Below are 27,898 nucleotides of genomic sequence, written 5' to 3' on the forward strand. Positions count from 1 at the left end.
GAAGGTTATAAATGTGTATCAAGCTGGTTTGACAGTGTGCTACAATGAAGGGCTGATTCAGCCAAAAAAAAAAAAAAGCAAACTGTGATTTCAAAGCAATATCTGTATGGAAGACTGAATGTGATTGGGGTCTGAGGTCACGTGTTGTGTCCTGCAAATCCATCAGCAACGGCGGTGTGATTTTGCAATCGATGCATCAGAAGTAATTACGGAGAGATAATAAATGCACCTCAGGACAGCCAGTGTGCTCTTTAATGAAATGGAAGTGTAATGGTGAGAAAGCCTGAGGGGTGGGGAGGGTATGATTGGTGGCTCCAAACAGATGATTCTGAATCAACATGTCTTTCGGGGAGAGGGGCGGCGGGGCAGGTGCAGGAGGTGGGATTTTCTGGCGGCGTTCCACAGTGACTGGGGTGGCGGGGGAAATGGACACGTAGAATTACTCAGAGAGATTCTGTGGAGGGGGGAGGCGCTGGACGAGCAGCCAAGTGGGCGAAGGATGGGGGAATTAAAAGTGGCAGTTTATGGTGAGAGAGCACTAGCTGACTCAGGCAATGGGCTAAAGCCGGGTAAAAGGGAGCATCCAAGGTCCCGCTTTTCTTCCTATGCGGCCTATATCATCTCTCCACATATTGCTGATGGAGGTACTGGCTGTGCCTTTGCAGAACAAATTCCACTGATTCCTTGATTATTTTCAGTCTTTATCCTCTCTTGTGGGGGGTGCAGAGTGCCAAGTGGAATGATTCGGAGCCTGCTGGCTAGACGTCTGGTCTATTACGACCTAATGACAGAAGCACAGCACACTGAGCAAATAGAGATGGAAACATTAGAGAGGATTATTATCATTGCAGACCAAGCACCTTAATTCAGAATTTCCACTTATCTTGAACTGCATGGGCTTTGTTTCACATCCTTGGTAAATTTCCATGTCATACATATAATCTTATAAATTTCCTTTGCCCTAGTATATTGTAATGCTATTCTTTTTCTTGCCCCGCTAGCAGCTTGGCTCTACGGATGGCAGCGTTGGTTGGTCCTCTACTTTGGTCCAGAATGAAATACAGTATCTCAAAGACTATTGGATGGATTGCCACGAAATTTTACAGACAATTCATGATCTCCAGAGGGTGAAACCATAGACTGTACATAGAAGTGGACGTAGTCACTGTGACGTCACCAATTGGTTTTGTGGACTTCATTTTTGAAGCCTCGAGTTTGGCATTTTGGCCGTCGCCATCTTGGGTTTTTGCAACCAGAAGTGACCGGAGAGGGTGGAGCTAAGTACTACCAAACGCTGAATAATACATTTCTAGGCAACCAAAAAGTTCTAATTAACTTTCATGAACTGAAAACACACTGTGAAACTCCCAGTCCGGACAACGCCGTGGTAGCGACCTGTCAATCACAAGGTAGCCACGCCCTAAAGCATCCCCTGCTTTATGGTCTATTTGACTCTAAATGGGACCATAATTTACTAAATGAACATCATGTTGTATTGAAGAAGACTTGAAATTAGTGATCGAGTCCATAAATTCATGTTTACAAAGTTTACTGAGGTAATAAATCAAGTGAGAAGAAGGATCATTTTCTCATAGACTTCTATACAATCAGACTTCTTTTTGCAACCAGAGGAGTCGCCCCCTGCTGGCTGTCAGAAAGAATGCAAGTTTAAGGCACTTCAGCATTGGCTTCACTTTTCAGACGGAACCTACTGACTTTGGTGAACCCCTGAATTTTCCCTCTAGAGCCACCACGAGGTTGACATTTTGGGTTTTTAGAGAAATGTCTCCACAGCTCCTGGATGGATTGCCAGGGAATTTGATACAGACATTCATGTTCCCCTTAAGATGAATAGTCATAACTTTGGTGATCCCCCTGACTTCTCATCTGTAGCGCCAACAGTGGGTCAAAATGTTTTACTTATCATGTCAAACACATCTACTGGATGGATTGGCACAAAATATTGTACAGACATTCACAGTTACCAGACAATGAATCCAACTAACTTTGGTTTTTCTTCTGGCGCCACCATGAGGTTCACATTTGTGGTTTTGAGTGAAATGTCTCAACAACTAATGGGTGGATTGCAATGACATTTTGTACAGGAAACCATGTTTCCCTTAGGATGAATTGTTATAACTTAGGTTATCCCCTGACTTTTCAACAATGCAGAGGGGTTAGGATGCAGACGATGAAGCTCAATGTCCGAGATTCACATCTGGCTGGGAAACCTTTTTTGTATGTCACTCCCCATCTCAGTTGGCTATCCAAAAAAGGCATGAAAAAATGCCTAAAAATAATAATAATATTAAAAAAAACTATTGTTGTCATCAGGTCAAAATTGTATTTTGTCCATTTCCTATCACGCTAAATTTGGATGGTGAACATGGTAAACATACCAGCTAAATATCAGCATGTTAGCACTCACACAGAGCCGCTAGCATGGCTGCAGACTCGTAGTCCCGCTCACATTAAATTCCCTTCATGAACACTATTCATAGCTTATTATATTGTAGCTTATTATATAACATAGTAGAGGTACTACGAGCTACTAACAAAATGTATTGTACGACAAACACAGCTGACAGTAAGTCATCCGATATTATAGAGACACTGAGCGTAATGTCATTATCATGCTTATTTTCAAAAGAGGAAGACTGATGGAGTATTTCATAAAGCTCGCTTGATGCAAAGGCTGCAAATTAAAAATCCTGATATCCTCTCTGAATACCATTTTCCCCACTATTTGTCATCCCAGTGGAGCCAGTCTGCTTCGCAGCAGCCCCACAATGCAGGCAGGAGACAGACGCATGCTGCGCGCTGGCAACACAATGAAAGGAACAGCACGTTGATATGAATCTCATTTGAATTGATTGACTGAAATCTCTCAGATTCCTTGAGCACAGACACTGGTTGGGGGGGCCATTTCCATTAAAGTCTATGTTTTCTCTATAACAATGTTTGCCTCGCTTGCTGTTTTCCTCCTGTTTGTTAAGGATGAGACTGGTGTTTTATCTTTAATTATGATCAACAAAGCCCATGAAGTGACAAAAACAAGCGATGACTTTATCCTTCTAACAATATTGTCTGTGTCGCCAAAGTTTGATAACGCCACAGATCATTGTCCAAAAACTATTAGAAACACATGAAATACATAACATTTCAGTGGGTGACATGCTGCTTCGTAACAATAAACACAACCAGTAGTACATGTATATATATTCTTTACATCTTTGAATGAGGATTTCTAATACACTGAGGACAAACATTGAAAAAATATGCAAAGTCATTTTTCTTTTGAGCGGTTGCGTGCTGTGTGACACGCAGCTGTGTGATCCTGCGGCTGCATGTGTGGTACTAATGGCCTCCACATGATCCTCTTGAGGAACAGCGATTGTCTCAGTGACACTAGCAAACAGCGGCTGTGCACCCCGATTCCCTTTTCAGACCGGGGCCGACCCCGAGCTCCTCCTCTGTTCAATCCACTCGCTCTTGCTCTCGGCCCCCTCAGGACCCTATTTCAATCACACTGGGCTAAAAATAGGTCCTGCTGTAATGAGCTGACAGTGTTGGGAGCCAGCCAGCAGCAACACACACACACACAGCCTGAGCAAACAGCCTGACTGCACAAAAGCATTACCTCCGCATGCATACAAACAACGTGATTAGTGAGAATTCCCAGGTTAAGGTAACAGTTCGATTAAGGCGTTCACCATTAGGGATGTCACAGGAATCGATACTGAGGTACCAAGTCGAAGACAAAATTCTGAAAACATGACGGTACTCGTTTTTTTCCCCGTTAGGGCTTGAGACTAACGGCGTCCCGTCATCACAGGGATGATAGAAAATGTGTTTGGGACACAGTAAACACATTATCGATGTGTTCAGGGAACGAACCCTATTTCTCTCCTGATAATGCTACATTGTGAACAACAATGAAATTGTCAGGATGAGAGCTAGTTAACGTTAGCTGTTAGCTATGTGAAGGACTGTGCGGCTTACCGGCTGCTGACAGCTAACGTTAACTAGCTCTAGTCCTGCCGATTTCAACATGAGAGGTGCCATCAATTTATATTATGATGCGTTCAATATGCATTCTATAGTTTAGTATATTGAAGGTGTGTAGGGATCATAGACTGTATACTGTATAAGAAGTGGGCGTAGTCACCGTGACTTCACCCACTGGTTTGTGGACTGCCGTTTTGAAGCCTCGAGTTCAGCATTTTGGCCGTCGCCATCTTGGTTATTTGCAACCAGAAGTGACACAAGAGGGTGGAGCTAAGTACAACCGAACGCTGAATAAGACGTTTTCAGATGACCAAAGATGATACAATTAACTTTCATGTACTGAAAACACACTGTGAAAGGGTTAAAGTTGTAAAACGAAAAAACGGACAACTCCCAGACCGTACAACGCCGTGGTAGTGACCTGTCAATCACAAGGTAGCCACGCCCTAAAGCATCCCCTGCTTTATGGTCTATTTGACTCTAAATGGGACCATAATTTACTAAATGAACATCATGCTGTATTGAAAAAGACATGAAACTAGCGATTGAGACCATAAACTCATGTTTACAATGTTTACTGAGGTAATATATCAAGTGAGGAGTAGGCTCATTTTCTCATAGACTTCTATACAATCTGACTTCTTCATATTTATGATGTTATATTTGTTATAATTGATTTTTATTGCTTTTTAAATTATAATTGTATATTATTGTTTTAGGGTTGTTTTTGTGTTTTTTTATTATTCCAGGCCTTGAGTACTAACACTCTGGCCACACTTAATTGACTCTAAACGTGATGTTGATTAACGCTGGAGTACTTATGAAGGAGAACAACTTGGACTTTCTGATAAGCAACTTCATTTTGTTAACACTTTATTCATAGATGCAAGTGTTTAAAGTTTAAGCCCCATATCAACGGATGGAAAAATAAACTCAAAATGTTTGCTAAATCTCTTCAATGCATGACGGAAAAAGAAATACCCTGAAATTATTTCTCCTTAATGGATTTATTCATGCTGCTTGAGTAGGACCCTCACTCTTTGTTAAAGCAAGAATTTCTCACTTGAAGGTTTTCTTTTGTGTGTTATTTTTGTACTATCTCAACACCTATATACGTAATAATAAAGTAAAAGAAAAACTCTCTTAATTGACAATAATTAGAGCTTTGCCATGTGGCATCACCTTAGCTACACATGATTGGTGGAACAAATCATCAATCAATAAAACAACCAATCAGAGCCATATAACATAAGCCTTCTCATTCAGTGACCTTCTTTACACTCTCTATAAGTTACATTTTCCAACTATTCCTAGCCTTTTTACAAGGTCATCAATCAAAAGACAACCGCTGAATCAACAGATTAAGACATTAAGTCATTTTTATGCATATAGCTCCAAATTACATATTTGTCTGTATAAAATAAAACGCCTGCTATCCTAAGACTCTGGGAGGACAGTATTCTCAAAGACAAGCCCACCTTGACACACTCGGAGAATAAAAACGGATTCCTATATTACCATCAGAAAGAGAATTTCCAGTCTCCTGCATTTTTCAGGACTTCAGTCTTGAGATAACAAATGCAGCACTGTGAGAAAATACTCCAACCAGTGCAATGAAATGATTACCTGCTTTACATCAAGAGCAAACATCTTCACCATAACTAGATTTTAAAAGATCTATGCGTAAAGGTATTTTTTGCTGATTAATGGCGCCAAACCGTGGTAACGAGAGAGAGAGTAACTAGTTTACATAGAAATAGAAATGGATATGGATATGGGTTGGCAAGGGCATAGCATTGCTGTTTACTTTGTTGTAATTGCTCATTCTGCACCAGCCCCTTTTCACCAAGTGACCTATCACTTGGCGGTGCATCATCTGCGCAGGTCACTAGACACGGGACAATCCTTTACAGCTGCTTGACCTCCACCATCGCGGGTCAAGGGCTTAATGTAAAAGGGTAGAAAAAGGTGCTCATCCAGTGTTCTAATGCCAAAATAAGCATTCACTTGCACAGACACTAGATCTAAAACTTGTCTTTGCAGGTGAGACACACACCTTCTGCAAGCTACCATGCATTAAGCCTCTTTCAGCCTTCTTTTGCTAATCTTATGACCACAATGCAGATCCTGCATTAATATGACTGTACTGTATAGCTCCCAAAACATTGTCTGTCTTCTTCACTGGCCTTTATTTTATCTTAAAAAAAAAGTACTTATGTAATCTGAGCTTGGAGCTAAGCATCACAGGCATGACATGAATAGCAGACTCGGTGTTAGACCGGCTTTTTACCTTGAATGCCGTCACTCAATACAAGATTTTTTTTTGCTGTTTCACAACAAAGCCTCAGAGGACTACCCATCATACCCATCCATACAGACACAGCATTTGTTTTGACAATAGAGGTGAATTCTGAACGTCACAGACTCTCTCTTGCACATGACGGGCGAACAAAAAAAGAGAAAGAAGAGGGGGAAGCTAAAGGCTTTTTGAATGCTTTGGCACTGAGATAAAGATCCTGACACATCTTGCTGAGGAGATTATGGCGTGGACACACATCTCCTGACAGGAATACTAAGATAAAGCAGCCCACAGACTGGTAGGTAGGGACAGGTTGCTCTCAAAAATTACACAAACTTGTGTGGTTTGGCAACTACCTTTTTTTGGCACAGGGGCGATGGCTTGCTAAGGTGTTTCCAACATTTTGGGCTATCACGTATAGGCCTGTCTTACTGAGAATTACATGGGATAAATATCAATTGCTTCAGTATTCAATACAGAGGCAGCTCCTTCACAGCTTAGCACAAAGATTGGAAGGATCTAAACAGGCTGTTATCATACACTGTTCATAGCTATACCGACAAAAAGTAATTTGTCTAGATCCCACCAAATCAATTTGTATGTGATCCACGTAATTGTGAAACAGGAAGTATAAAGACCCACAAACTTTGCGTAGGAAGGAGGTCGGGGTGGATGGGTGGGTCAAAAAACACCGGACGCTTGCCCAGGAAACTGCTGTTAGTGTCCCGTGTGAAACCAGAAGTCAACGTTGATTTATTTGTCACGTATCTTCCGTACTTAAGTTGCACCACTTCCAGAGTTATTTAACCCAAAAACCACGATCTGCTAACTAAGTAATTTTGTTGCCTAAACCTAACCAATTTGTTTCCTGTGACGACGGAAGATTATTTTGAAAAGCCTGTATGCATGTAACAGAGCGGAAATTGACACGTGTTGCTGGACCTTCGTAGGAAAATGCACGAAAAAAGAGGAATAACTTATTATTAGCGACGTACATGAAACCTGCCTTGGCGGAGGTCTGCGCTCTCCGAGTGCACTTCTAGTTTGCAGGAATAAGATGACTTAAAAAAAATTGTTTTTAGGGCCTTTAAAAGAATTGTAACACATTTATTAGTATAGGCCACATCCAATTTGCTCTGGAAGCAGACACTACACATTCAGTTTGATTAGCTGAAGCCAATAGTATATGTGATACACAACGTGAGCTGCTGGGCCAGGACGAAATGGGATGAAACCATGCACCTAAATCAGTGACACTGGTGCATCTGGAATAGGGCTGCACGATTATGGCCAAAATGATAATCATGATTATTTTGATCAATATTTTGCGATCACGATTATTCATAGATTTTAGGGACAAAATATTTTTACCGCAATTTCACATTTAAAATGTAATACTTTTACTTAGTTATTGTGATCTATAGTGGTTATTTGTGTAAAAATACCCAATTCAAATGTAATAAGTGATTGCATTTTTATTCAGACGAGCCGGTCACTGTGATTACTTTGACAATATAACTCAATACAACTTAGTTGTTAAATGTTTTTAAGGTTGTTCCTCCACAGCTTAATTTAGACTTGAAGTTGTGACATATTGCAGATTTATGTCTTCTCCACTCACATTGAAGAACCTCTACGCCAACAAAATGCTGAGTTTGTGACGTTACTAACTGTGTTGCTGTGTGCCGACGTAAAACCATCATGTTGTGGCTGCACGTGTGTGTGACCGGCAAAAAGTTGCATATATGAAGACTGCTGACAACTGGCTCGCTTCAATCGGCACAGGATCGAAGGTGCATCTCTAGCTGTTAGTTTAGGAAGCGCTTGATTTAGGCAGCATAGTTTTCCATAAGCGGAGCATTTTAACGTCAATATCGCAGTTCATTTAATTGTTTGGAAGCCAAAATCGTGATCGCGATTAATATTCATTTAATTGTGCAGCCGTATAATCTGGAACCGGCCACAGACCCACCATTGTTTTATTCACAGTGTATGGATGCTACCATGTGACTGGATGATGGGTGTATTGATCTCTCTAAGGGTGTTGAGATGGGGCCTCATCACGGTAAGCTTACAGCAAACTCAACTAATGTCAGCAAGTCTATCTTTGTGTGATCAAAGTCCTCCCTTAGCATGCTTACTGGGACGGTTTGTAATTCATGTTTACTACATTTTGCAGCCCCATTTTGTGATTTGACCTCATATCACAGACACCTTTATATTCCCATATAGATATTTAGTGGTTAATGGAGCATTAAATGAAGACAGACAGGCTTGAGGTTACAAAAGAACAACAAATGCTTCAAAACAAAAAACACTTTTTGCACTTGTGCAGTCTTTTACTTCCACTGAGTGAGGAAACTAACACACAGCTGAAGGTAATAATGGCAAACACAGAAAATAGAATTTCACCACGCTATTTCCACAGTCTCAGCCAAAGCCACAGAAAAGAGGCACCGGTGTGAAACACCATTATCTTCCCGCAGACGGCCCAATTGGAAATGGCGTAAAGCCCCCCCCCCGTTTATGGAAGTCACACCTACGACATCAATTTCTTTGTCGGTTCCAAAAAACATTTATTTTCTCAACCTTAATTTGGAAAGAAATGCGGTGAATAGCACGTTCCACTAGCTGCACATTCTCTCTTTTTCATTATCTATCCGTGGATCCCAGGTGGATTTATTTTCAGGAGGTTTTCCCCTCATAACTGGGACAGGTGGGTAGACAGAGGGTCACGGTGTATTTTGATGATGTGATGAAATGGAAGTCTGTGTGCCTAATTGTCCTTAAAATGAGGCTTGACCCCTGCTTCGGTTGCATCTGCCTAGTGGCGGGGAAGTGAGCCGTCAGCCAGGAGAGCTATTTAGTCGCCTGGTGGCCTCGGCTTTGGCGCAAAAAAACTGAGAAATGACTGGAGGGCAGTGTGTCCATTAGGAGCGCCGCCGGGACTGCCTCTCATATATACACCTGGCTGTCAATCACAGAGCCCAATCAGTTGGACGCCGCAGGGTCCGCACATGAGAAGTTAAACAGCATCCTGAAGATAGCTTCACATCTAGCTGCGGAAGTAAAATACAAATCAAGTGCTGAGTGGGAGTAAGTTGTCTGCTGTCTCCACAGATAAGTGGGAGAAAGAGCGGTACATTGCTTTTTTCCTGTACACCTGTTCATTACCGGGGTCTTGTCGTAAAAGGCTTCGACTCGATGCAATATGCTTGCAACAATATGAGCAAATGAGATCTCTGCACTGCCTTTTTATACAAAGCTTGTCGATGTCTGAGATTCTTTTGGGTCTTTCCGTCTGTGTTTTAGCTTCTAAGAGGTGATATTTGTGGCCTTGAGAAAGCTTGGCATTATCATGTTTTCTGCTGTGCTTATTGGCAATTGATGATTAATGGGAGAAAAGGGCAGTAGGGCTGATAGAGAGCGAATATGTTCTCCATCTGTCCCACGGTGTAATGACTTAGCAATAATCGCCGCATGATGAGGAGCGAGGGGCTCTGTGTGTGTGTGTGTGGATTTGACAGCTGATTCGGGTTAGAGCGTCTAAAACTGCTCAGTAACAACCAGGCTCCACGCAGACCAAAATAGCTGACACTGCTGACAGGGAAGAGGATTTTTTTTTTTTTTTTTTTTTTTTTTATTTTAAGGAGAGAGGACCCAGTGAAGCACACAAGTTTGCATAGTATGTTATAATAACTTCCCCATGCGGCTCTAAAACCACCCCGAAAACCAAAAGCCTATCTGGAACAGCCCCAAGCCGGTCCACTTAATGACGGTCCTGACATTTCTGCCCACAGCGTTTATAATGTCACGCTCTGCACCCACTCACAGTTAGGGTTTGCCTATGATGTGGCAATTAGAATGGGAGACATTTTAAAGAGTGGGTGAGCAACCTGCCCGACTATGAGGACTCCGTGACGAAGGGGGGATATGGGATGTCAAGCTCGAATTATTATAGCAGGTGGAGGGTAGTAAAAATATTGCCACAAAATGTGAAGAGCGCCGTACGACACAAATTCCCTTCAGGAGCATCGGACATGTAATCTGATTACCTCACCGTGTCAGCGTGGAGTGTACGGGGAAGAGGACAGCCATGTGAGTGATGTGCAGTGATGTTACTAATTGTGTTTCCAAAGGTAAAAAAAAATATCTTAAAGTCAGCGTCACCTGTCCCTGAAATTATGAAATGATACAGGCTGGTGCTTTATTGTGTAATTGATCGTTCATGGTGAGCTCTCCAGAATATCTCATTTCAATTCCACACATGCAACCTTGAAACGTTTAACCACCTTTACTGTCGGTTTACAGAGTTTCACGAGTGTGTCTTATTTCAGAAGCATGCCAATACATGAGCAAAGCACAGAGAAGCTCTGATTACAACACACACAGAGGGAGAGTGACTTCATTCTCTGCTCAGGTAGACATAACTCCTCTATATCTTTACATAGCATTTAGTTGTTTGCTGCTATGTTAACGCTCTGAATCCCGTATATGGAACCTTTAAATCTAAAGAAGTGGAAATCAGTGGTGGTCGGAGCTTTTGCCAACACGGACACGTGTTTTTAAATTGTAACATCTCATAGCAGAAGTCGATCAAATGTTCAGTGTGCTATTTCATATTTTTCCAGACATAAAACATTTTATCTATTGTTCATGTTTGATGTGTGGCAGGAGATTTAAATCTAATTCGACAACTAGAGTAATTCCTGATGACAGATCTACAACTGAAACAAGCTGCACACTCCTGGCTACATCCCCCATGGCTATGATCAAAAGACAAACCCAACCTGGACTGGACTGTTTGAGCTCAGATCTGTTTTCTAAGGCAGTCTTTCATCAGTCCTTTGTCATCATTTTTGTTCTTGTTACTTGCTTTTTTTCAGTTTCACTTGATTTTTCTTTAGTAAGGCACTTTGCAATTGCTGATTATAATAAGAGATAAATAAGATAAATTATTATTAGGGCTGTCAAAGTTAACGTGACAATAACGCGTTTTTTTAATGCCACTAATTTATTCAACGAGTTAACGCAACTTGCGATTTTTAGGTTGTAGTGAAGAAAACGGCAACATATGAAACTAGAAAATCTAATAAATCCGTTGGTACCCACTATGTCATACTAGCTTGTCGTAAAAGAGGCTAAATAACGCTCCAAACTTGCGCTAAATCTTTACGCGAAAAACTGGCATGGCCATTTTCAAAGGGGTCCCTTGACCTCAAGATATGTGATTGAAAATGGGTTCTATGGGTACCCACGAGTCTCCCCTTTACAGACATGCCCACTTTATGATAATCACATGCAGTTTGGGGCAAGTCATAGTCAAGTCAGCACACTGACACACTGACAGCTGTTGTTGCCTGTTGGGCTGCAGTTTGCCAAGTTATGATTTGAGCATATTTTTATGCTAATTGCAGTACCTGTGAGGGTTTCTGAACAATATTTGTCATTGTTTTGTGTTGCTAATTGATTTCTAATAATAAATATATACATACATTTGCATAAAACAAGAATATTTGTCCACTCCCATGTTGATAAGAGCATTAAATACTTGACAAATCTCCCTTTAAGGTACATTTTGAACAGATAAAAAAATGTGATTCATTTGTGATTAATCGCGATTAACTATGAACAATCATGCAATTAATCGTGATTAAATATTTTAATCGATTGACAGTCCTATCTATTATATACAGTTTATATGACACTTCACTCAGTTGCCAGTTTATTAGGGAGACCTAGCCAGAAATTAAAAAGGTTATCAGTCACACATCCAGTGGAAAATCTGCCACCCATCCGTTTGGTCACCTGCACCCTGATGTTTTCTGCACTTTAATTAGTAGAAGACAACCACATAAATCTCTCCAAAATCACACAAACGCCTTTAATTCATGCTGCGTGTTCATGCATCATAATAAAGGCATAAATATAGATGCCTTTTTACCTTTTAATTCTTACCACTCACAACAATGTTTATGTTTTAGTCACCTGAAGGTGGCCGGTTTGTGTTCCATGTACAGTCTCTAATTTGAACGATACACATTGTTAATCTGTGGTTACACACACACCAGATCCACAGCACAACCAGCACCAGGCTGCTGGAAAATAACCACACCAACCTCTGAGCTCTTGGGCGCGTCACACTGTCTGGCCATAATGAATTATTCTTAGATTATTCAGTGCAAATCAACAGGAGCGTTGAAGACAATGACATTCTCAGGACATATGGGACACACAGTTAACACAGTTCCCTGAAAAAAACATAAGCCAATTAAAAACTTCTCTTTCCTCTTTACCCTCACTGAAACCCTTCAGGACTGCCGTTCCCACAAATCCTCTCTCTATCCTCATCCAACAACATCAGGTTACCAGGGAAACAGCTGCGTTCAGCCTGTGCAAATATTTAAAGCCACGGCTCCCTGGTTGGTTGCAACATCAGGGTCATCAAACGCCCTCAATATCACGGCCTTGGCATAACCTCGCCGTGCACTCCTGCCACATTTGAATACAGATGTGCAACCTCTGCATACACTTCAAACTATGGATGCTAATGATGAATCCTCAGTCAATTAATTCACATGAATTAATTGGCCTGGAATATATTAAACAACAATATGCAAAGTCAATTATAGGTCGTATAAAACCTGATCCATTTCCAATACTTTATTTTAATTGATTGTGATCAGAGTACCTCAGCTGCCAAACACTGTAACCTATTCTTAAAGGGATATTCCAACAATTTAGTAATGTACTTTCATAAAGTTGGGGAAATTATAAAAGATAAATTAAACAACAAATGAGCAACAGAGGCTGAGCTGTCTTGACTTTTAGTCTAAAGTATAGGTGAAGCCTAGAAAAAACACTTGGTAATGGTACTCTGGTAATTCCACACATCTTTCAAACTGCACACCACAATATCTTTTTAAGACGTTCGATAGCTCCTCCAGAGCCACAGCAGACATTAAACATCTGCTGAAGTGCCCCTTTATTGCTGTGTATTATTGCACAGTGAAGCTGAGCGGCGTTAAAAAATACATTTCAATTAATACATCCGCATTAACAGCAAACATCAACGAGTAAACTGAACAGAGCAATTTGGGGTAAAAAAAAAATAAAAATACTTTGCACACTCATCACATCTGCTGTTGGTTGGTGCTGCTCTTAGTTTAAATAAAAAAAGGGGACAACATGCAGATGAAGAAATATCCTGTCCAAACTTTACTGCCTCAACAGATCCATACTCCTCTGTCTAATGGTATAACACAAAACTCAACAGAAGGCCATACAAAAGCTAGTAGGAGAGAGACGGAGACAGCCGAAGGCATCATTAAATGGTAAATGGACTTGCATTTATACAGCGCCTTTCTGGTCTTCCGACCAATGAAATCGCTTTACACTACATGTCAACATTCACACTTTTCAATGCCCGTTTGAAAAACCGTACTGTTTTACTGTTGTTTTCTAACTGAATTTTCTCTAAAACTATTTAATATGTGCATCTGTCACCCAGCAAAACACTTGTATCCTGCTATAAAGGATAAAGGAGGGCACAGCTCAATGCCATTGCAGTAAAAAGACAACAATCTTCATATTTAAAAACCGTTTCCTACTGAAATGTATCCATTGCAACATTATTCTTTATAAAAACTTGTAAAACAGCATCACCTGTGGTATCACCTTCTAGGCCGTAGAGGTCCCTGGAGAGTCTCCCAATTTTTTTTATTGAGGAGCTAATCAGAGATGCAAACTCATCAAATTTAAATTTTCAAATTTGAATCTAGCAAACATACTAAACCTCGCCATGTTAAAAGTGTTCGGTTATTGTGGCGGGCGGTGACACATGGAACAATGGAAACCCAGGTGTGTCTGCTTCATGCATATAAGTACTTCCTGTGAATTCTCACAATAAAAGAACAATTTCATCCACACGTAATTTGATTTCTTTTCTGAGTGTTGACTAATTCACTTACATGTGGTTCAATCTGATTATACGTTGTGAGTCATGAAGGGGAAGGTAAGTGGATGAACAGCGGCACTACATTTTGTCAAAGGAGAGCGGCAAAGATCTGTCCGAGATGAAGACTGGCTTCACATACACAGACACACGCACACACACACACACACGCCAGGTTTCATCTGTTCATGTGTGATCAGATGTAAACAGAGGACCCACAGGTGCCTCAGACACAAAACCGCTGCTCTTTTATGTGACCCTGTGGTCCTGTGCAGGTGGTCACACCATTTACCAGCTGGAGCGACCACAGGGAGACGCCGCACGTCACCCCTGGCCCCTACTGCTGTTCTTATAGTACATCAACAGCCAGTCAACCATGGAGATGTGAAGTCAGCTTCAAAGATGGGACTAGCAGAGCTGAAAGCCAGAGGCTCCAAAGCCTGGAAAAAAATGATAAATTGCATGGCGATGCATGAGCAGACACTTACGCAAACACACACATTTTTATTACTACAGCTCGATATATACACACACACACACACACACACACACACACAACATACAACAATGACCCGTCAAATGAAAAAGCAGGTGTGCTGGATGGTGAAGCGTGCTGGCGTATAAACATCCTGCTCAGGGTGACTGTGCTGCAGCTGAAGGTGATCTGATGGACACCGGTTCAGTCGTCGTGCGCGGCAGCATATGGCGCCACACTTGGCCCGGCTCGCTGGATTTCACACATGGATTCAAGTCCAGTAAGCATGATGAAATGCTTGATTCTCTACTAATTTCACCCGCTGGGCTCGCATGCACCAGCAATCCCAGACAGACACACACACACACACACACAGACAGACGCCAACAAACAGAACTTTACCATGACCTTCTGTAGGTGGGACTGAATTTTACCCTACATTTATTCCATCGTTGCAGGTTGTTGTTCTTTGATATTTTGGGACTTGTTTAGTGAACATTTAGTCTTTGAGCTGAGAGAGTGTTTTCCATCTATAGAGCACATTTTGACTTGTGACCTAAACTTTTTTCAGAACAGGGATGCCACGTTTTAGAAAAAAAACTAAGGCAGTCAATCGATTAAAATATTTAATCAAGATTAATTGCAAATTAGGCAGTTGTGTGGGCGGGACCTTGATACTCCAGACCCCCGATCACTACTGTGTAGCTCCCGTATCAGGGACATTTGGCTTCATTTGTTTACAGTGGGAGGAAGTGGAGACGTGTTGTTCATCTACAGTATATACTGTATATACAGTCTATGCTTGCGACCCCTACCAGCCTATTAAGAGGAGTGAGTAGTCAGCAGTCAATGACGGTATAAACTGCCAATAAAAAATGTTTTCAAAAAGTTTGAATCAACGCAACCATGAATGAGCACAAAAAATATCAGGCAGACTAGCCGTGGACACACAGCACACACGCATGCAACGCACACACAGCCGAATACATAATCTCCTGGTGGAATATAAGCATTGCATTATATAATACATACACAATAATTCAAAAGCCAAAGTTAATATCTCAGTACTTCCTTTGAATAAGGACAGCCCTCTGAAGAGATCTCGCTGAAGTCTAGAGCGCCACGAGGCAAATCAGAATCAGAATCAGAATCAGAATCAGAATGGTGTTTATTGCCAGGTGTAAGAGGTATACACTAGGAATTTTCTTTGGCCGACTGCTGCTCTCCCGATTGGCCGGAGCTCATAAAAAGCTGCCTGGGAGCCCAGACAGAGTTGTGTATTTTACATGAACAGTAATTAGGAAGACGAATACAAAACTGGGTTATCCCCAGGGTTAGGGTTTTAATGGACCAGATCATTTGGCCATCAGTTAGAGACAGGGGGGCCTGCGGTGCCACATCACGGTGTTAGCGCTAGCGGAGCAGCGACAGGTCATAAGGGATAAGAAGTACGGCGCTGACTTGTCTTTTCTTCTCCGTCTCGGTGTATGAGTACATCCAGGAGCTAAAAGCTAAATAAGGGGACTCATGGTGTCGCTGCCAGGATGAGGTGGCCCCTGCCTGTTGTAACTACAGTCTAAAAATCAGCTATAAAGCCGCATGCTGACTTGCTGCCAACACTGTAACTGCAAGGCGGGCCTCGCAGGTTTGCTGACTCTCACAGGAAATCAAGCATGCCCTTTCACAATTTACTCAAATATGAACAATTGTCATATGAGGGTTTAATTTGATGAGTTATGGATATCCAGCAGCCAGCTCCCAAAGGAGATCGCAAGGCAAATAATAATAATAAAAAGCAAAATAAAAGCCTCACATACAAATCATATCACTCAATATTTGTGGGAGTTTTTTTGCAGAAGTGAAGTGAATTATAAACTGTATTATCACGAGTGTAATGACATCCCTGCTTGAGAAAGAATGAAGCACGTAATTACATTTGAGGATATCGAACTACTGCCTCGGGCATGAGAGAGCCGGCAGCAGGGCTCGCTGCGTCTCTTTCGGAGAGCGATAGGACAAGGAATGGAAGCAGATGCGGCGTCCGCGGAGGATGGTGGGATGCAACTAGTATCTCCTCATATGTGACTCACACACAACAAGCTGCAAAAAAAAAAATCCCTGTGGGTTTCCATAGCAGACTCAATTCCTCAGTGACACATCCCAAACCCCATCCATCTTCTTATTCCTCGTCACTCGTGTTTCCTCTCGTCATCTATCACCGAGGCACGAGGGGATGCGCTTCATGTTGCTGTAGCCTAAAGTGGAAAGCGGAGGCGGGCGGGGCACAGCTGTGGTTTGCAGCTGGAGCTTCAAACTCTCAAATCAGTGAGGACCCGTGTATTGCGGCCAGGTAAATTAAGAGCTCGGAGATTAAACGGCTTGTAGGAATAAAAAATGTTGGCAAACAGCCGGCGTTGGGTGTGTTGCTTTTCTGTGTGTGTGTGTGTGTGTGTGTGTTCCTGATGATGATTATGCCTTTTGATTAGTCTTAATTATCTCCCATTCCCCATCGCTCCTCTTTGCAGCCTCCTCCAGGCAAACGCAGACACTCGGAGCTAGACGCCAAAATCTCAAAACAGGCATTAGGGGTGGGGGTGGGGGGGGGGGGGGAATCAATTCAGCTATGAATAGCAATTGTTTTAAGATTCTAAAATAGATATTTTTAATGCCAGAATCGATATATTTGCTTCATTTGAGTCTAGACGGAGGTAGAAGGAAGTTACCGCTTTTATTGTTGTAGTCATATCCATTCCGTATCTGTCAACCAAAACAAACCGCAGCCGGCTGCAGCAAGCCGAAACGCTAAGGTAGAAAACAGCGGAGGATCAGAGTGGATACGACCTGCACCCTCACTTGTTAAATCCAACGTGGTAAACACTACACATCCAGTAAAAGTATGGAAACACTTTGGGTTTCACACATTGCCAAGAAAAGCAGAGCTAGACATCACGGCTAAAGCTGCATGCCAACTCTGTCATGGATAAAAAAGGTTAGCGTATTGCGGTAAACGTGTGGTCAAATCAGCCAACGTTACAACTGTAGAGCACCCATATACTGACATTTATGTTAAATGCATTCAAAGGGCCCAGATGGAGCTGACCATGGATGTATAAAGAGAACGGAGCTGACGGGAGAGCTAACGACGGACTTGACAAAGTTAGAGGAAGCATACACATGTGACTATTTACGTTTTTCAAAATAAGGTGTTAACAAAGAGAACTTTATATACAAAATACACATGTGGAAATAAGATTGATCGGATTATATTCACCAGAAGTATAAAACATTACATGTCCCTTATAAATCAATAAGAAAATACCACTAATTTGTGAGGGAAATGTCTTTATTCTTTGAAAATCAAACATTTTTACTGTATTAATTTAGATATTTTCCAAAGTAAAAGTCCCTAGAAGTGTATGATTCAACTTTTTTTTGGTCTAGTGTTAAAAAGTTAACAAAAATCGCAATAAATCGTAATTTTAAACCAACAATACTTAAAAATCGCAGTACATCCCAAGTACCGTGATAGTATTAAATCGAGAGATATGTGTATCGTCCCAGCCCTAATAGACATACAGATTGACAGGTAGCAGCATGCTACACCAAGCTCACCCTCCCGAGAGGATGGATGGGATATTTGGTCCATTTGTCCCCCCACCCGTGGCGCCAGTGGAGACGGTTATCTCAAATAAGGCCAAATCTTTCGCCGAGGGAGCTGCTTGTCAAAGACAGGCAGAGAGGAGAAGCAGCTCTGTGATAGACAAGTGTACTGCGATGACCCTGGAGAGGCTTTAAAACTTTTGGAAGGGCTTTCTTCCTTTATGTAAGGTCTGAATAAATGCTTGGCAGGTGGTAGAAAGTCATACCGCACTGTTGGATCCTTCAGCATGGTGTCGTAAATGATGGGAATCGTGGAGCAGTCCGTTCACAATGGCCCGGTGAAGTGTTTTCTGCTTGATGGATTACTTTTTTCTGTAATGTCTCCATTGCAGTGAAGTGTAGTTTAGCCTCAAGGGACCTGACACTACCCATCAAGATACAGCATTGTTTGGGTACACTTTATGTCTTATCATAGGTTGACTGAATTATTACTTTTATCCCCACCTGTCTCTTTCTCTCTCTCTCTCTCTGGAGTCTAAGCTGAATGAACACATATTGACTTGTTTACAGCCAAAGTGAGTTTTAGCGTCAATAGCCAACCTAATAAACACCCACAATGCAGCGAATTCCAACAAAGAGGTTGATCCATATTTTTCACCCAATGTCTGATCTTTGGAGGATACAAAAGACTAATTGGGTGGTATATACTCAAACGTGGTAGCTGGAGTTCATTCCTATGGGTGGACAAAACGGTTGATTCATTTACATGAAAAGTAGCTAAAGCAGCTTTCAAGATCAATAGCAGCTGCGTCTCTGAGGCTGAGCTACCAAATGAAATATCAGACCTTTATGTATTATAGGGGGGAGGGAAGACATTCATTCAGATTTGATTCCTGGGGTCATGATTTGATTCAAGATAAATGCTCCATTCAATAAAGCTGCTCCCAATTTTATCTGTAAGGATTTTTGTAAACATGTTGCGTGGGGGGGGGCTGCATTGCTCACATTACAGAAGACAACCATTGAGCAACCTCCGGGTCTGAAAAGTGAAGCCAATGCTGAAGTGCCTTAAACTTGCATTCTTTCTAACAGCCAGCAGGGGGCGACTCCTCTGGTTGCTAAAAGAAGTCTGATTGTATAGAAGTCTATGAGGAAAATGAGCCTACTTCTCACTTGATTTATTATCTCGGTAAACATTGTAAACATGAGTTTATGATCTCAATCACTAGTTTCAAGTCTTCTTCAATACAGCATGATGTTCATTTAGTAAATTATGGTCCCATTTAGAGTCAAATAGACCATAAAGCAGGGGATGCTTTAAGGCGTGGCTACCTTGTGATTGACAGATCGCTACCACGGCGTTGTCTGTTCTGGGAGTTGTCCGTGTTTTCGTCTTACAACTTTAACCCTTTCACAGTGTGTTTTCACCGTAGTCGACAAACCAATGGGTGACGTCACGGTGACTACGTCCACTTCAGTCTACATGTCAAATAATTTGTAAAATAACATGCTCCCACACATGTTTCTCAGCTGTAATAGTTAGTGTCAGTTTAATAAAATAACAATACATCAAATAACGATGTGAAAACAAACAGTTCGTTTCTAAAATGCTTGCTTTTATTGAAGACGAGGTTGGTCGATTGTTTCCCCCTCTAAAGAAAAGCTAGCAGCTACACTTGACTGCACTGTGCGCCTGGTGAACTGATCTTTCATGCTTCATCAACGTAGCAAAAATAACGTTTTAAGGATAAGGTTTGGTGATTTTCTTCCCTGACCAGTAATATATTTATTAAACCTGCATAATTCCAAATACTCAAAGTCCCAAAGATACCTGTTGTGGGTAGTTAAAATGGGGATGAATTTTCTATCTATCCAGCTATTTCACTCGAACACACAATCAAACACAAAGCTCTTTTTCTCTCCAGTTATTTCAATGTGAATCACCACAATAAGCAGCTCAACATGCACAATCCTGGAATACAAAATGAAAGTCCAACAACTGATATCAGTTTTATCCCGTGTCGTCGCTGTGACTATCCATTGCTGATGGGGAGAAGATGAAGATGAAAAATGGTCATCAAACAAAGTGGTTATACCATCAACCACTGACGTAAGTTAGTCCATACAGAAATGACTGGGATGTAGAAATGATGCATCTGCAATCAGACACCTGGATTATGTTATAATCGTGTACAGAGGGACATGAACAATTAAGTTACTCTATATTCCATACAAAAACTGACAAATTAGGAGAATAAATATAAGACTTAATTGTAAAAAACTACAAGTCTTAATAACTAACGAATTAACTAATGAGTAAATCTTCCGGGATCTGTGCCACTAAAAATAACCCCGGCCAGCTTGTTCTTCCATAGACAATGCATCAGCAGCTGATCAATAAAAAAGATCAGCTTTCAAAAAATCCATACTCATTTAAAATGACATAAAACTGAACATAGAGTCGGCGGAGAGCGAGTCAAAAGAGGGAAGAAAAGCAGGAGCAGTTTTAATCCTGAGCCAAGAAAAAGAAAATCATTTGGTTGTTCAGCTGGAGTTTCACACTTGGGCAGACAGCTGTGGCAGTTATAAATATCTGTATCACGAGCTGGGATCTGGATCTGTGAAGAGAGCTGAACTGCCATCGGGAGGCTGGGATTCTAAAAATAGCAAGGCAGGCTGGCTGGCAGGCAGGCAGCCGACTCTGCCTCTGTCTCCACTGGATTTGATTAGCCCTGAAGAAGCTCTGCCCACCCCAGCAACCCCCCGACTACACCTCCCCACCAGCCTCGACACTGTGTGTGTGTGTGTGTGTGTGTGTGTGTGTGTGTGTGTGTGTGTGTGTGTGTGTGTGTGTGTGTGTGTTAGTGTGGCATCATGTCTTGTCTGCAGGCCAGGTTCTTTCTCACTGCACACAGAAGCCACAGAAGCACTCTTCACTGTTCAGAAAAAGCTTACATCGGCTTTTCTGAAGTGTGATCTAATCCTCTCGCCTGCTGGTTTAAGGTTAACATCTCTACATATATACATCGACGATCTAAAACCAATCTAAAAACAAATAAAAACCTAGTTCAAATTATGACACGGCGACTTTGCGTTGTGTTAACCGACACATAGGGTAACAAAAAAAGAAACAAATGTGGCAGCATCTGAATCAAACCTTGAGATTTTGAGAGATTTCCAAATGGGAGCTGCTAAAATCACCAGCTTAATAATTCATGATCGATTATGTAAGCTGCAATGATCAATATTGTTATATTAACAATGGATAAAATGACTGTGTTTAAAGTTTAATGTCGCTCCCAGTGACAAATTCACAATGTTTTATCATCAAACTTAGATTCCCTTTAGCGTCTTGTAGCCAACTGTTGGAAACTTGGCTCTCATCAATTCACTTCGAGCTGTTTTCAGTGAAAAAGCTCTGATACTGTGAATCCACTCTACATGCCCAGCACCAAAAGGCACAGAGACAAAGTTAGAGACTACCTGCCAAAGAAAGAGGAACTTTTATCAGCCAAAGAGACAGATATGTCCGTCAGGAGGAGGCGGAGACCAAAAACAAAGCTAAAAGGAGTTTTTCATTCATCAGGTTGCCAGAAAAATGAGTCCAAAATTCTAGATGCACTAGATGCGGCTTTGCGGCACCCTAGACATTTGGTGTTTTGAAGATAATCGCCGGGCGTGTCTGAGGGGGCCTGCCTATTCCAGTATCATAGCTTCACTTGAAATGCCCTCGATGACATCTGTCCAGTGAAGATAGGTTCACAGGAGGGCTAAGTGAATGAGCAGGAATGCACACCGGCCGGCATTACGGTGACTCACGGGCAATCACAAAGGTGGGATTACTGTATCCCCTTCTTTTCTCTTACACCCAGCCTGTCACTCATGTCAGCCCTCACATAAATCCCCAGCAGATCCTCTGCATCTGCTGCTTCGGTCACGTGCGCAGACACTCCGATGGGGACGATCACGGCAGAACTCTTAGCAGACACAATCAAAACCACAACAGAGCTCGAGGAGGTGATGTGCTCCCACTGAGGACAGGCAGGTGGAATGAGACATAAAGCCGCGGTGATGAGGTGAGAGGAGTAATTGACAGTGTCAAAGAAACCAAGTTGCGGAAGTGCCCTCACTCTCCTAAGGGGATGAGTCATTGAAAATGTGTAAATAATCGGCAAAACCAACACGACTGAGCGGGCTGAACTCGTTCACCTGCGCCGGATCCATCCTACCCTGACAGCATACACATTTTTCAAGCCCACAGGCGCTTCCCGGTTTGGTGGGAGGACTGAAAAAAACGGGTGCTCGAGTTGAGCGATGAAAGGTCAGTGCGATAAACATGTTGACTCATCCTGTGCTGATTACAGATCAGTCATGATTGATTGCACTTTCTCATAGTCTCCAAGTATACATGCCACGGAATGCCCGTGGCAAAATAGTGCATAGATACTCACATATACAAAACTTGGGGGGAAAAAACAATATATAGAAAAAGTATGGCGAAACTCAAGCCTGAACAATATTAATGGGCTTATTTGGTTTAGGTAGTCAAAAATGGCCGAATTCACACCTGATTGGCCCACGTAAGATTTAGATATGCAGGGAACACCCTGCTTTACTGCCAGCCAGTTTGGCTAGAAGGTTTTCAATTTCCTGTGCATCTGTCAGTTCATTCTCCTGGCAAAAATCAGCTATTAGCAGCTAATATACATTCTCTCTCATTAGTCATGCACACAAGCTGGCCAATCAAGATCCACATAACGCTAGTGGTATGCCTTTACAAAAAGTACTCCAACATATGCAGCGACACAGCTCAAAAACAGGAGTTCGGAAAGTTCACAGCAATGTCTACAGGCAACATATTGGCACTTCCTGTTACAAATTAAATCAGGAGGATCGGCTTGTTAGAAAACTGTCTGAGGATGAAGGCAATTCTGCCCATAAATGTGGGGTCTGCCAACACAGAAAGAGAAGACAGGTAAGATAACGAAGAAAAGCTTGTGCTGGCGCTGAGCGCTCCAGAAACAACCAGCCAAGAGACAGGAGTGTTGATATTGGATGATTGTGTAAAAACACAGATTGTGTTTAGTGACAGTGATGATTTTTTGCATCAAATGCCAGTTTTTTTTTTGGAATTCCCTGTGCATGACAGCCGGTATGGTTAAGCTTCGTTTCCACACAGGTTTTGTTTTGTGTCCGTGAATCCGTGTTGTATACGGATTACGTGCCCTAGTGTTCAACGCAATGAAATGCATCTCTATATCTGGATGGATAGAAACACCACTGCACATATGCGGGAGATATTACTACATAGATATAAAAGAAATTACGATTGTGTTGACGATCAGAAAGTCATCCAGCACTTAAAAAAACATATGTGTTGCTGCACAATTAATCCAATATACGGATCAGGATTTTGGATTCCCACAAAATTAACATGATCGACCACGATATTGAGGTTAAAATGCATGCTCCGCTGCATATCAAATCAAGCGATTCCTAAACTAACAGCCAGCCACCAGGGGGAATCGAGATGTTTTGGCTTCACTTTTTGGGGAGCTATCATGCCACTGCACGCGCACCCTTCAGCGGTAGCCTGTGAAAAACTTTCCTAAACGTTACAGCTGCAGTCCAGAGTAGAAGAGTAATATACTGTATATTACTTGCTTTAACAGAGAGCAGATGAGCAAAACGAAAAATGCACTGAATTCAGGTGAAGAGGAACCTCATTTCAAGTCTTATTTTAATGCAAATATTTGTTGACTAGCAGGAATGTAGCACAATGTGAAAGTGAAAGCAGTGCTCTGTTGATTTAATATTCAGTAAATAGTTTTGGTACAATTTTATTCTGCTTCAAGGAGGTACACTGTGAACAAGGACCAGTCTTATTTTGATGCCAAGATTTGAACATTAGCAGGAATGAAGCACAACATGGAAGTCAAAGCAGTGCTCTGATTATTTAAATGTTGAAATGTTGAAGTGCAATACCAATATTTTGTCCCTAAGATCAATGAATAATCTTGATGAATAATCATGATCTCGATATTAATCAAAATTATCATTTTGGCCATAATCGTGCAGCCCTGTGTTCTCATGCGAAAATCACAGATTTACTCTCATATAACCTTGTGGTTGGTGCATTTTGCTTTCAGACCACAAACAAACCACAGCAGAGTCCGCTTGGAAGTGGATCAGGACCCTCCTTTGCAGTCGGTCTCAATCTGTTTGTTAAATCCACACAGCAGTTTGATTGACAGCTTCCACATCAGCCTAAACGAAACCCTAACTAAATGTGCAAATGGACCGAACCAAACAGATTAAGGCGTGGAAGCACCCTTACTTCCCCGCCTTGCTACCTAAAGGGCACACTGCTTCCTGCATTAGCACTGAAGGTAAATCCTGAGGTGCAGAATCGTCCTATATAAACGTAAATAAATGCCAGGAAACATCAAAATAGTTACTGAATTTTTGATCACTTACATTTTGAATGATAAAAGGTCTAGCCCGGATTAACAACTGTAGCAATAATGAAAATCTACGTAAATAGAGAATCAAATTAAAGCTCTGTTGTCCAAAGATGTATTATTCTATGGCAATGGAACAAAGAATCTTCCTCATATCGTTTAAACTTTAACGTTATTTTTTATTCTATAGACAAAACAACATCAGTCTTATTGCATTGCATAACGTTGCATGGATTTATGTCAAACGGTGTCGTACGTGTCCACCTCCTTCTACGTCAACGTGCGTCAAGTGGTTGTCGGCTTCGGTGGGTTTGAGCCAAACCGCTGAAAACAATACAGCCCATAACGACGATGAGTCATGCAGCTGGAAACCCAGAATACATTTACTACAGTGTGCGGGCAAATCAGTGCACGGGCTTTTTGTTGAGCACACGGTGAAATGAATCACCCCGGTGCCTACTGTATGTCCAACAGCACATCTACAAAATGAAAAGGAGAAGGAGCTCTCGTCCTCACAACCTGCTTTTAAACAGGCTTCTAGCAGGACAAGAGTCCTTGTGTAATTGGCTTTACTGTGGTTCCAACACCTAAATGCTGCGATGAAAGTCAGAGCTGTCAGTCAAACCCGGCCTCTAATAAGCCTAACCACTGATTAAAATACCCAGCTTGCCTTTAACAATGGCTGCTTCTTTTTTTTCCCCCCTTGCTGCACAGGTATGGGATATCTAACATCGGATTTATACAATAAATCCAAAGGGGAAAGAATTGTGCTTTTTAACTGCAGTGTTGCTGAGTAGCATGAGGAGGATTTGCCAGTACAGCAGGGATTTGAACTAATACTTTATCCCATACATATATCACACACACACACACACACACTGATTCAATCAATGGAATTACATTTTTATAATTGTCAGAATCTCTGAGATCCATCAGGGATAAATGTCCATAAATCTGTTTAAAGATTAATAGAAAAACGAGCTCCTTCCAACTCCAGATGAGTTTCTCTTCAGTGTCAACATTAATCCAGGTGAATTTTATCTGTAGGGTGCACAAATACCTCGAAAATTGAACTAAACTAACTTGGCACCTAGCTCGACGACATGGGGAGTGGAGTGACAAACTCAGTAGGGATCAAAAAAGTTTTTCAGATAGCTTTCTCATTTTTTTAATAGACACTTTAAAAGGTGCTAAATTCAATATTCAGAGCATTAATATAGCAGCAAACCATTATTTTCTATGTAAAGATATAGAGGAGTAATGTCTACCTGAGCAGAGAATGTAGTCACTCTCCCTCTGTGTTTGTTGTAATCAGAGCTTCTCCGTGCTTTGTTTGTTTCCCCACCTTGGTCAGTGCATGTCAAAAGTTATAGCAACGTCCATCACCCAAATAATGTCTTGTAGCTTTTTGTGGAGAAATTTCAGTCATCCAGGGTGTATTATGGATATCACAGTTGATAACACCATCCCGACAGATGGCATCGTCGCGGAAGCGTAGCATCACCCTCCGGTCCGGTGTGAATTATCCGCACTGCCGTGTTCCATTTTCGCATTGAGTTTCCTCATATATTGCCGTGTCCACTCCACACGACAAAAACCTATCCAGACAGAGGATGTCTAAGGAGCCAACGCTAACTAGGCTACATAATTCATAAAACTAATCAGACCCCAAATGTTATGCTAACACTAACATTAGCTGTTGTGGCTAGCCATGTTCTGTGACCAACATATAACATTTACAAGTGCCTATCAGCTACATTACTACATTCGTTGTAACTTAGCTGCTGGGCGATCTCAAGCCATATGTTCTCCTGTATTTGGTTGTTGAGGTAGTACTGTTTGTCAGACATTATTGGGTGTTAGGAAAGGGACAGGACAGCCCATTGTTATTCTGAAACACCAAAAGTCCAAAATGTCTCATTGGACTGAAAAAAGCCCATTTGTCCGACAGTCCATTACCCCGAAAAGAAACGGCCATTGTTCCAAGGCCACGAAAACACACACTCTCCGTGTAACAACCAGAAGCACATGGCTAATTAATTATGCAGAATGACTGTGATCAAAGGATTTCAATGGTCAAACATAAATTTCCACAGATGGAAATTCGCTGAAACTGAGGTCCGTCCGCAGGGGTGTGCAAGCATTCTTAAAAACCCACAAAATCAGTTTATATAAATTTCCCTGCAATTTTTTCGAACGGAAATCCATGCTTAGTGTGAAACGGTTCTATGATCATCTTGACCTCTGTCCATTATATACACAACCACAAGTTTTTAAAGAAAATTCATGCAATGCGGCCAAATGTAATTCCGACTTGTATGTTCCCCACCTTTAAAACCTTCTGTTTGAACTATTCATTTCCACTTACACTATTAACAGTGAAACATTTTTATTTATACTAACTTTTGTTTACTTTTAAAATGAAAAAAAATATAGATGATCATTAACACCTTCCTGTGCAGACCCTGCCCACTTCTGGTTTAAATCCTAACATAGATATTTCTGTGACATAAAACAGATACAGATAGGAGTCATATCTTCGTGTGCCTATATTGTGCAGAGGCATATTGCACATAAAGGTGAATCAACACCTCTCTGTACATTATAACCTTCAGGAAGGTAAGGATGAATTGCAGGGCTAGAGTACGTTCATTTTAGCAGTGGCATATTGTGCTCTTGCTCTTTGCACATCCATGCCTATTTAACCCAGTCCCCTTTTAATGGTTGACCACTGTTTGTACATGTTCATCTTCAACCGCTTATCCAGGGTCGGGTCACGAGGGCAACAGCTCCAGCAGAGGACAACAAACTTCCCTTTCCCCGGGCCACATTAACCAGCTCTGACTGGGGGATACTGTTTGTACAGTATATACCATATATTATTGATGATAATATACGATTAGTTTAAGAAATGATTGCTCTTACTTTAAAAAAGTTGTCACAGACTAAGCCGTCTTTGACCATGAAGAAGAGACATCCTCCTGTATTCTCTCTACCATTAGTCATCATCCTGTCAAACTTTTCTCTAAAAGACAGTCTGAAAAGTTGGAAAAACTTTGTTTGGAAGCACATCTGAGCATGAGACAGCAATGCTGTTTTCT

The 27,898-nt window shown here is 41.6% G+C and overlaps 1 protein-coding gene across 3 annotated transcripts in view; it reads right to left on the minus strand.

Moving 5' to 3' along the window:
* trappc9 (trafficking protein particle complex subunit 9) overlaps positions 1-27,898 on the minus strand; it is a 243,960-nt gene that overhangs the window by 126,725 nt on the left and 89,337 nt on the right. The gene's annotated exons all lie outside the window — the stretch shown is intronic.

Source organism: Sebastes fasciatus, chromosome 17 (genome assembly GCF_043250625.1).
Source record: "Sebastes fasciatus isolate fSebFas1 chromosome 17, fSebFas1.pri, whole genome shotgun sequence".
Lineage (NCBI taxonomy): Eukaryota > Metazoa > Chordata > Actinopteri > Perciformes > Sebastidae > Sebastes > Sebastes fasciatus.